The 12,370-nt window shown below is 43.2% G+C and overlaps 1 protein-coding gene across 1 annotated transcript in view; it reads left to right on the top strand.

Moving 5' to 3' along the window:
* Positions 1-12,370, top strand: part of LOC142391371 (beta-1,3-galactosyltransferase 1-like) — a 115,589-nt gene that overhangs the window by 47,889 nt on the left and 55,330 nt on the right. Inside the window, exon 2 of the mRNA XM_075477142.1 lies at positions 2,761-2,816. The gene's annotated coding sequence lies outside the window, so the exon portion shown is untranslated. The remainder of the gene's footprint in view (positions 1-2,760; positions 2,817-12,370) is intronic.

Genomic DNA, 12,370 nt, shown 5'->3' with positions numbered 1-12,370 from the left:
CTCTAGAGCTGTATTCACTGATTTTCTAACTTAATTTTCCTTTAAAGTGCAGAAGTTCATAGCCCTGAATCCCATCCGCTGTAATCACCCTGTCCCCATTAAAATGAATGGAAATTTGATTGGCAACTCATTCAGAAAGGTCGGAGGAACCCTGCAGTATCTAGTGGATCTGTGGACTCAGCTGAAGTCTTTATTTTTATAAGGAATCTGACCTGAAACCTGGGTTTATGATGTATTTTCTGCCAGGAATTCATGGGTACCAGTCGAGGCAAGCATGCAGGATTAGTCTTTGTCTTTTAAAGGTATGTTAGTTCCTGTCTCTGCCCTGTCCTTCCTCCCTGAGCCTGGTTCTGCTGGAGCTCAGTCTCCTCACTGTTTGGGGATTGAATCAAACTGAAGTTGTGATGTGATCATCTATTTCCTTTATATAAGCTGCCTTTAACAAGTTGGCATTATCGAAATGAAATGATATGAGACTGAATAGGACTTGTTTACATTCTCTGTAAAGTGCCCTGAGACGTCTTCATTATTAAACAAATTTTTCTACGTATGTACAAGGAAAAACTATTTGTCTCTGAGGTCAGTATTCAGTATAGGTCAGTTCAGAACTGGTGTACCCCCATGTTGAATTCAACTTGTGAATTCAACACAAACAGGAAGTAGATTACATTGTATGAAAAGCATTGTTTCCTTTGCTTATACATCAGCATTAGATGAGGTCTAAAAAAAATCTTAGTAGCAATCAATAAAGCGCATTCAGACGTCGGAGCTAATACAAACAAGTAATTCATCATGATGAAGTATCCGAATTAGAAGGATTTAACGATGTAAACTACGATAATAAAACTAAGTACCGAAACATGAATCGAAAAGAAACCTCTCCACCCTGACTCCCCTGTCCCCATTTCAATTTCCCACCGAAGCTAAACAAGGAAAGTTCCACTTGAAAAGGTTCTTGAAAGTCGCACTTTTATTGGCTCTTGCGGTGATTTCCTCGCCGTGCTCTCACAGACCACACGGTGAGTGTAATCAGATGGGGTGGGGGCAGGCTCATCACTCATCACGACCTCCACAATGATTTCCACAACAGAGAAACAGATCCTGGTTGCGCTCCCAAAGCGAAGAGAGATACAAACTCTAATGACTGTTGGCAGCACAAACTAAAGGTGCATTTGCTCTCCCTTTATTATTTCTCATTGTTGAATAATTAAGACCTAGTGTTATTTCACAGCCACCCACTGTAATGATAGCAATAATTCATATTATGCTGATTACGACTGTGACGGTTGGTTGGGGGGGGTTAATGCATTCCAAATGGCACAATTTTTTTCCACTGTCAGAAAAATCATGTAAATGGAATGCAGAGGCAGGATTCCACTATGTGGCAAATGCATGAGAGAAAAGCCTGACTTAGCTTCCAGAGTGAAGCAGAATGGTGCCACCAGGAAACATTTGTAAGGCGCTAATAAGTATTCCTCTGCATCTGAGAGCCATTTTGGTGCATGAGCAGCTTGTTAATGGAGGTGTGTGATTACTTCGGAGCCGGGCTGACAGCTCGGTGTATCTAAGCTCCAAACGGATCAGGTTGCTGAATCTTGCCACAGACTAGACACGCCACTCAAGTCTGTGGGTAGGATGACATTCACAATTACCCAGCACGCATTGCTTTCTGCCTCTTAGTGGTCACAGTGACTGGACGCCATCTTCACTCTGACCCAGCGCTCCCTCTCTCTGGCGGAGTAAAAGCTGCCCCATTGTGGCCTGTGCTTTCATTTGTTTTCTGAGGCTTTTTAGGCTCTCTGGTCATGTCGGTCTCTCTTTTCGCCAATTTGATCCAAACTGAAACATCTTCACAGCCCAAAAAAAACAAGAAAATTCATCTCCCGTCATTTTGACAGTTGTTTTTATCTGTTTCTCTGACTAAACAAGACATTTTTTTTTGCAGCTCTAAAATAATGACTCCTACTTACTCTGGTAAATCCACTCAATCGCCTGTGTTTATTATCCCAGTTATGAATGAGTGGAGCTAACCGATGATTTCAGTCTGTCAGAAACAGAAGCGTGCCAGTTAGATTTGTATTAGCTGTGTTTGGTGCCATCCTCAAGGTTAGAGAAAGCTTGACATGCTCTTGAAAATTGGTGTGTTCAGGCACCAAGTCTGCCACGGAAGCGTATTAATCAAGTGAAAAACCCAATTTAATACCAGAGAATTTCATTTGACCTTTTGCAGACGTACAGGAGCCTTGAATGATAAGTTTTCATGAAAGCGCATGCATCAATAGATCCCTCCACCTTCTCTGCCTGTTTGTTGCCACAGTTCGGAGACAAGGGTGTGGTGGCTGCAGCATACTGATGAGCCATCGGCTGATTACACCTAAACCTCGCGTCAAGATACATTTGAGTTGAGAGGAGGCTTTATGCAGTTTACACGAAGGGAGGAATATGTCTGTGGTGCTCATTGGGTGAAATGGAAAACTGATCCATTGTTTTATTTCCTGACAGAATGGGTTCAGCTTTTAACCGAAGTAAACCAAAATGCATTTATTCATGTTTAAGAGCCTTTCTGCAGATTCGCAAAGATGTTTTAGCCTCAGATAAACATGTGGGTTTAAAAAGTTACAATTCTGGATGTTTCTTTCATCATCTCATTATAATCTAATCTCCCCTTTTGCTTGTCTCATATCATTTCTTTCTTGAAGTCTCACCAGATCTCCTGACCTGCCTGTCTTTTTTTTTTTGTTTTTCTCCTTCCTCTTTCAGGGATGGTATGAAAAAACAGAGCCCGTACAGCGTTGGATAAGAGCCAGCTGTGTCAGGTACGGCATGCTACGCTGACCTCAGCTTCCCGTCCGTTTGTCAAATCGCTGCTCAGTCATGAGTGTAGCCTATTTCTGGTTTTAAAAGGCCCTTTATAATAGGTAGACACAGTGGCCGTGTATTTCACAGAGCTATCTGCTGGAACAAAGCCAGAGCAGACATGGAACAGAAACAAAGGCCTTAAATGAAATGTATTGTTGCCTCTGAGGTTCACCCTCACATTTATTCAGGTCTCCACTGTTCTCTTTGTCTTCAAAGAGAATTACTAAATTAATTATTATGGAGAAAATACAGATTGGTGCATCATTGTGGTTCATATCAGTTCCCTTCTCAAGTCTTTCATGTGTCTCTATTTAGGACCTTCTCAGTTTTACCCTGTATAAGGTTGAAGCTGTGTGATGATTTGAATCTCTTTCAAACCCGATACATAAAAAGGGAACAGAATACTGGGACAGCTGTTTGATGCTAAAACCACCTGATGTAACGTCACACAACTAATTAGGTCGGTTGCCAGCAAGTCAGCGACATGTTTGGATTTATAACGGCATCCCAGAGAGACTGAGTTTCGAAGAATGGGCAGAGGGATTTGTAAACCATTTAAAGGACCTAAATGCAAACTAACTGGTGAGGACAATACAATTAACCAACCTTTTGTTGATTAAATCAAAGCTTTCAGTAGCAGAAAGTCCATAACAATTGCAAAAGACGGAGCTGAGCATTGAAAAAAAGTTTGAGGAGAGAAACAGGATCTGACGAGATCTGGCAAGCAACAGAGGAAACCCTGGTGTATTTATGCATTAGCCTGAGTAACACAGTGTTAGTCGTCTAGTGTCGTCATTGGAAAAACTAGGAGCAGGTAAATGACAAGGGCCAGAACTAACTGGGGATACAGTACTTAAAAACTAGGTGGAAATAACCACACAAATAACAATAAATAAAATAAAAGCAATGACCAAAATAAGCCAAACAAATGATGAGGGCTTTCCTTACCCATGTGCAGTACCCCTCATCTCTTTCTATTTTGCTTCCAATGAGCCAGATTTTCTGATGATCCTTTAAAGTGGTCTTTGTGTGTTAGTTATCATCAGACAGTTCATCAGATATCCCTAATGGTGGAGGGAATGCATCACTAACCACAGTATGTGTAACTGGCACATCTGTGACGTCACTGTTATTGCTGCGTACACAGGTGCTGGAGTGGCATATGCTGCCACCCTTGCTTATTTCAGTGAGATGGTGCCAAAGCACACATTTCTGCACATATTGGATCGGCATGACCTCAGAGGCAAAGAGTTGGGGTGCTAAACCGGCCCGTCAGCCTCTCAACAACTGTTGAGCAGCTGTTTCAAGCAAACATGAAGAAAATGTTTTGTTTTCAGGTTGTATCCTTAGTTTCCTCAATGGTTGCAGTGGAGATGAAAGGGAATGCATCACTTGCTTTCGTTTGTCATGACTGAGCTGTACGTTGTACAAAGTGGGGAGCATGCGGTAGAAGCAAATTTGTATGAAATTAGAATAAAACCACTCGCGTTCACGTCCTGGTCTGCCGCAGAGCCGACAAGTTTAATTAGTTTTCCCTAAATGAAGGGCAAACTTCGCCTCCTGATCGTTGCAGGGTTTTGCAGAGGATGTTTTTTCTCTGCCCCCGTGGCGGGATGAACAGAGGGAAAAACTATCACAGAAAGTTGTGGTTTGTTCCGATAGTTGCTTGGAAAAAAGAAGCTCTGTTGGTTTCATCGTAATTTAACAAGCCTTCCTCCTGTTTGCATGTTATTTATTAGTGTGTGTGTGTGACAGGAGAGAGATCTAGAGTGGCTCTTTTTTTATTTATTTTTTTTTTATATAATTTTTTGGGGGCTTTTATGCCTTTAATGGACAGGACAGCGAAGAGAGACAGGAAGCAGGGGGCAGAGAGAGGGGGAATGACATGCAGCAAAGGGCCATCCGAAAGCGGGACTCGAACCGGGGCCAGCTGCAGTGAAGACTGTAGCCTCTGTACATGGGGCGCCTGCTCAACCCACTACGCCCAGCTCTTCGCTCCACTAACTTGATGTGATGACACTCTGGTATATTTTGGCTACAGCCTTCTCTGATCCTTTTTCCTGAATCGTAAGCTTACACCTTGGTGAAGCTTACACGGCTTCCTCTGGAAGTGCATTCCTTTCCATTAAGGTAGACATTATAACTACCGTGGACAGTAAATTTAATTAGAATTTTAAAAAGTGACAAAGCATCTTTGAACCGGGACTCTGCGGAGCATGGAGGTTTAGTCTGTTGTTAAGTTACATTTCAGCGTGTCAGGCTGGAGCTTATTTGATCCCTTCTCGGCTTTGCAAGCTTCCTCAGAGGAAGTCTGAAACAGACGGAGACAAATGAAGGTGTACAGTACATAAAGAGTGTGGAGTTGGTGTCACTTAAAGGAACAGGTCACTATTTAAGACCTTGAGTCCCAGTTCCAGCTTGTTTATCAAGAATAAGAAATGAGGAGACCATTTTCACAACAATAGCTCATTTCTATCCATTTTGGCTGTTTTCGCTGGTCCATCCTGCTGCTACAGAAAGGGTTCCATTGGGCACTCTGTTCAATGTCCTTAAAACAATACTAATGTTAATTTTAAAGAAAAGGTCAACTCACCGGGTGGTTCGTGGATGTTCCTGTGTGTCCCAAAAAAAATTGCGTTGCGAAATAAAAGTTATTTCTTGCTTTATTTAGCATTTTGTAATCCAATTGTATTCCGTTTGGAAGACTTTTCACTTTCACTTTCACTGTCAGATCACTGCGCCAGGGCTAGAGCCTCAGACTCAAATATAGAGCGGATGTTTACGTGCGTCGTGATTTAGCATGAAAAATAGTTCCAGAACAGCAAAGAACACGGATTACACGGATGGAAAACCATAAAATGCGCCGACATTTTTTTTTTTTTAATACCACTAACCACCCGGTAGGTTGACCTTTTCTTTAAAATTAACATTAGTATTGTTTTAAGGACATTGAACAGAGTGCCCAATGGAACCCTGTCTGTAGCAGCAGGATGGACCAGCGAAAACAGCCAAAATGGATAGAAATGAGCTATTGTTGTGAAAATGGTCTCCTCATTTCTTATTCTTGATAAACAAGCTGGAACTGGGACTCAAGGTCTTAAACAGTGAACTGTTCCTTTAAGTGTCCGTGTGGGATTTGTTTGCAGTTGAGTGTCCTGTGGTTAGGAGCTGTGTTAAGTTAGGCCTTTTAAAGCCCACTCAACAGCCTGATTGAAGTAGGCAGCTCTGTGCTGTCAGACTCATGGGGTGAAGGTGAGATCTTGGCAATCCCTGCATTATTCAGAAAAGAACCATTTAAGATATTTTCAATACCCTGAGAAGACTCTGTCCATCAAGGAACTCTTCCCACTGAGTATTGTCTTTGTATTGACAGCCTGACAACAATGAGCCACACTGTCTTTCTGAACGATATAGTTCTAGAATATGGGAAATTACCAGATGAGTCCATTTTATTTTCATCTAATTCTTCATTTTGTTAGACTTATTATAACGTGTAAGCTTCTATAATTAAACTCATGGCCTAAGTATTAGAAATCAGAATAAAAAGGTCTCTAAAATTCCAAGTTGTTTGATGTGGGTTGAAAAATAGTCTGCCTTATCGAGTAGCTTTTATCAAAACATCCGATAGCTGTGTGGTTCCACAGCCCAAATCTAATTTATAGATTTGATATATTTTGTATGATTTGTCATGCAATGTTTTTTGAGTAGGAATAGTGAAGCAGACTGAATCTGAATGGATTTCTGCAAGCTGTTTCAAAGGCTTTTTCTGCCTTCTCTCGGAACCCCATGTGAACATGATCACCTGCCATGTTCTGAGGAACCAAGACTCAACGGGACCCCAGGAGGACCTGGACCCATGTAGGATGGGGTCTCTAATGAAACTGGCCTCTGTTGGTAAACCCATAAGTGTGAATGTGAGAGACACAACTTTGCCGTGCAGAACAGAGCAGGGCCCTCATTTATCATTAGTGCGTAGAATCCCTTCTAAATCCTGTCGTATGAGTGAAATTTAGAATGTGCCCAAGTACAAAAAAATCGGCATTCATCAAACGTTCTTACACAGGTCGTACGCACACGGGTAGGTAATCTGCAATGATGAATACCACACCTGCCAGTTCACCTTGCGCGGGCACGATCAGACTAATTTGCATCATGGAACGCCCCCAATTAACCATATATGGCACCAACATTCCCTTTAAAACCCACCGGAACTTGCTTGCTTGCTTGCTTGCGCTTGACTCAGAGCGCGGATCTCGAAAACACATGAGAAACAATACAGAATCATACGCGGCGGACAGCACAGCTTTATGCCAATTACGCACACAGGCTCCACACCGCCACACACGCATCGCGTCTGCAATCATAACTCATTAGGGGAAATCACATTTTGCCAATATTTTAGAGACCCCCCCAACATTTCCCAAATCATGTTTTCGGGGGGTCTCGGATCTTTCTGCCAATAAATCTGCACGCTCCCTAAACACGCGCTCCCTCCGTAGCGCACGGTTTTCCAGATCCTCAAGCAATGCAAGATGGGCCATGTTGCGTTCTGAATGGCATGTCCTACGTGTGCCTTTTATACCCATATCAATTAAACTAGGCTGATTATTGTCAGGTCTTCTGGTGAAACAATTATTGTTACACTCTGAATGAAATGCAATGAACGCCAGGTAGGTCTAATGCACTGTGCTTTGGAATTGCATAGGCTACACGGACCCAAATGCCGTCAGACATACTGTAATGCAACAATTGAATGAACATTGTAATATTCCCCTGTGCAGCGATCAACACCATTTGCAGTTTCGTAATTCTACCACTAGGCAATGTGCATAAGCATGATCAAAACTGTGCGTAGATTTAGGCACATTTCTAAGTTCAAGTACATGTTCATAAATCCCACACTTTGCTCAGGAATGATCGCACGCACGCTTTACGCACAGATCTGTTCCTAAGAACGCTTGAGAAATGAGGGCCCTGGAGTCCACTAATTGTTCTGAAAGTTAAAAAACGCATTTGTATAAAGCCCGCGGGCTCAAGGCCACGCAGGCGCCGCCAGATAAGAAAGAAGGGAACAACATTGGGTGAGAGGAGGAGAAAAAATCATACTTCACACTTTACCCTTAACAGGATACGGTCTGAGATCGCAAAAAACCTCAGCACATAAAAAGCAACACATACACATAACAACACCTTTAAGCAATGGGACAGTGAAGAGGTGAGGAGTTGCGTGTGTTATCAATGAGCATGTATGTGTGTGTGTTCAATAAGTCTGCACAGAGTGTTGTATCAGGCAAATTGTCCTTGACAGTTGGGATATGTCAGCCAGTCCAACAGATCTCACAGGAGTGTCAGGAAGGGGAGGGGGGAGCACATGGGAAAGAGCATCATGTTATCATAACAAGCGTGGAGAACGATTTTGCAGCTGGCCACAAGGCCAGTGTGGGGTGCCGGATTGGAATAACAATTAATTTAGGTCAGACAGACAACTGATTGCGCTTTCTGTCTTATTGTCCATTGCTGGTATCTCATGGCGAAAGTCCCGAATTCAGCCGAATTGTGGGATGTGGACCCTTTCCGCCCGGTCCAAGTGATCAATCAACCATTCTCCCAGGTCAGTCCATTTCTTTTCTGAGTCCAGGAATCTCAGCCAGCCTGCGAACCTGCGCAAGGATCGCCTCCAGCTTCCGACTCTGCTCACGTAGCATCTCAGTCTGAGCGTTGATTGCTCTTGTGACCCCATCGAATGCCTTCCACGATCTCTTAATTTCACAATATACCAGGTATCCTCCAACTCCAAACAGCAGGAACCCGAGTATCATAAATCCGATTATGTAGACGTCTTCCGTGTCCTCGACAGCCAGCAACGCTAAACACACGGTACGCCATTTCCCCCAGGCGTCCTCCGAGTATCCAGCGAAGAATGTCCCGTCGGGGCATGAGGCTTCTCCTTTCCTCAACTTCGCGTTTGAGAAAATTTGATCCATAGCATTGAGACCCCAGCTGACCAAATCCATCTTACTTGAATTTGTCTGATATGTAAAAAGATGCTCCAAAAGACACACACGCAGACACGCTGAGCAGGGCAAAAAAAAGGGAGGGAGGAGCAGAGAGAAATGCGACCTCTTCCACCAAGAGCCGAGACAAAAAAAGCGCACTGGGCTATAAGGCGCATAAAGCGAAACAAAACAGTGTCGTTGCTGTTACCTGGCAGTTCAGTGATGATTCGAAAACGAAACTTATAAAATCGTCTCTGCGCATGCGCAAAACCACAAAGTAGCAATTCTCGACAAGTAGCACAAATCGACTGAACACCGGCCTTCGTGAAAGCTCGGACCACAGTTGAGACTGATACCTTAGCCCAGGCATCCACGATCCATTGGCAGATAGTAGCGAAAGTCGCCCGGCGCTGTCTCCCTCCCTTGGTGAATGTGTGTTCGCCTTCTGTCATCCCCTGCTCCCACGCAGCTCGCAGTTTAACTTTGAACGCCCTGTTGACACTGATATTCATGTCCCGTGCTAACACTGTTGCCTTCAGTCGAATAGAGACTGTAGAGACGCTTCTACCCGCTGCTCTCTGTTCAATAACCCACTGTTCAATTTTGTTATTATTATGGTGAATCACAATATATATTACTCCGCTACACTCATGACTACTGTAGCCGTAATGCTGCGGTGCGGCTTTGTAGTTTACCAAAGTCTTACTAAAACATTTTGACAGAACGCCGTGTACCACACAAAATTGCTTCGGGGTCCGTAAGCTAACAAGAATAAATCCATATATAAAGCGCTCCGGGTTATAAGGCGCACTTTTGTTTTTTGAGAAAATTATAGGCTTTTAAGTGCGCCTTATAGTGCGGAAAATACGGTATTTGGATGCAAAAACCTGCGTTTCAGTTGAAACTAACGCATCATATGGATTTTTATGTACATGTATGCCTTTCTTTGGCACTTAACTCATTGGCTGCCAGCCATTTTCAGTTCAGAGCCACCCATACTGCCAAGTGTTTTTCAGTATTTTGACTGATTTTCCAAGACCCACAGAAAAGTGTGTCTTATGACTATGTACACACTGAAATTACCAAAAGAAAGAGTAGACTCTCTTCTTTGATCAGGAAAAAAAAGTTTGTTTCTACCATTTTCAGTCTTTTAGTAATAGACAGTAGAACATAGGTTGGTTTCACCAAAATCAGCTGTTTGACCCAAAAAACGGAGAAAACACGCTTTTTCTTTTTTTGTGCATAGTGGCACTGCTGCCACCTTGCGGGTAATTTTGCCAGTATATTCTCTGTTTAGTGTTTACAAGCCTAAGATTTAGTGACGAACTCCGCTAGATTGTCCCCCAGCCCGCTCCGTTAAAAAACGCAATTGACGTCTATAGACGTCTTTGGCAGTGAACGTTTTTTTTTTAAATTGACGTCTATAGACGTCAATGGCACCGAAAGAGTTAAGCGCACAGTTAACAGTTAAAGTCGCATTGAGTTAATTCACTATTGTGAACAGGAGGGTATCAGTTATAACTCACATTGCCCGACCTGACGTCCTTGGATTTTCTCATGATATTACGATGGCCGTCTTAGACTACATAAAAGGTGTTTTCATATGTTCAGTTGGAGCATTTGTGTCAGACTCGACTTTCAGATTTAAAGACACGCCCCAGGGAATTTTTTTTTCGATCCAATGCACTTGTCGCCGTATTTCCTTAATTTCCTCTAAAGATGGGTGTCGATCTTTCAGGTCGCGTTGCCCTGAAGCTCTGAGACCAAATGCAGCTAGTGTCTTTTGAAATGGGACATAAAGAGCAGTTCTCATTCTGCTTCCCTCTGTATCTTTGCTTCTCGGCGTTAAGCCACTATGTCATAGCCTGCAGAGACATAAACAGTTACATATGTCAGATGCTTTCTAAGAGCTAAAGTTCAAATCCCCTACAGATGAGCTCTTTCTTAGCGCCATAAGCAGAGGACTCTGTGGAAAGGTCACCTCTCACACTGAGTAAATGAATAGAAATGGCTGGCTCAAGCTCCTCCACCCACCATACTGTTTTTAGCCATTAGTGAGCATCAGTGACTGCTGCTTACTCCCACTCACGTAATCACCACTCAGCACAGCAAATTAATACATGAATCATATTACTAATCTGCATATAATTAGCATTTTCTGGCCGTGAAGAGTATTTTAACATGTCACTTTTAATTGCAGCGGCTCTGCTGCCAGACGCATTGTGTTTCCAGCTGTACTATTATCGTCAGGAATTTCACTTCTAAACCCGTCAATGAGGAGAGCTTCAAGATGGAATTGTATTCAGTAGGAGTCACCTCATTGACAGGAGATTTGTTAGCTGGCATGGAAACCCATCTGGTTCCATGGATGATAGTTATGTTTCTGCAGCTGTCTGATTTCTGGCTACAAGGGAGGAAAACAAAATCAAGTTTCAAAGTGTCATCGACGCACGTGTTGCACAGGGCTGGGTGGAATTTCTGCTGCACACGAGTTGAACTGTATAACACGAATGTAAAACATCTGAATGTGTGGCTGATTCATGCAGCGTGGTGGTGAAATATTTAGTGAAAGGGTCCACATGCAACGATGGGAAATGAAGAGCAGCAGTCTTTATCTCAGAGGCCTTCTTTGAACTGCTTCTCCCATTTGCCAGATCAGGAACAGATGATGGATAGATGGATGTGTTGTGTTGTTAATCGTTTTGAAAGTGAGGCAGCTCTCTGATACACATCCACGTCAAAGAATGTTACAGTACGTGCCTCTTGTTCTCACTTCTTGGTTAGGTAATTGCTTTCTTAACGGGGGCTTCTGGCACAAAGGGGTTGATTTTTGATCGTGAAATAATCTCTTTTGTAGATCTGCCACAAACTCAAAGCATTTCTTTGTATATCGTTGCAATGTTGGATTTGAACTTGGCATAAATTTGAATATATATTTCTCACATGGTGCAAGTGCTCGTCTTCCACCTCAGTGACAGGCTAATTGAACAGTATGTGCTCGAAATCCAGCTGCAGGGGCTATTTGCATAGCGTCATCATAATTTATCAAAGACACCTCAGCGGGCCCTCCATCATGTCTCAAGACCAATTTCTTTTCGTCCTTTTCTCTATGAATACATTACTCCACCTACTCGTACATCTTCCCAGGCTGCTGTAGCGCAGTGCCGTCGCCCCGAATGTGCGAGCGCAGGGCTCAGTTTGTGTCACACGGCTTTGTGAACCAACCACAGTGAGATATCGGTCAGTGACAATGAGTTATTTTGCCACGCAGCAAGATATCAGGGAGCGCAATGCTTAGTGCATTCAAGTAAAGGCCTCCGAGATTCCCTTCTTGGCTCGTTGTAACTCATTAGTCGATTTTTGTGATCAATCACGGCAGAATTATTGCGGGTCATTAGGAATGTAAACCCTGAAAGCCGGCCTCAGGGGAAAATCCATGTTGTCGCAGTGGGAGGTGAAAGGCTGATGTGTGGAAACGTGTATAGGGTGTATGTGTAGGGGACCTCCGTGAGACT

This window comes from Odontesthes bonariensis, chromosome 11 (assembly GCF_027942865.1).
Source record: "Odontesthes bonariensis isolate fOdoBon6 chromosome 11, fOdoBon6.hap1, whole genome shotgun sequence".
NCBI lineage: Eukaryota > Metazoa > Chordata > Actinopteri > Atheriniformes > Atherinopsidae > Odontesthes > Odontesthes bonariensis.
Note: the sequence above shows the minus strand (reverse complement) of the source record. Positions and strands in the feature narration are given on the sequence as shown.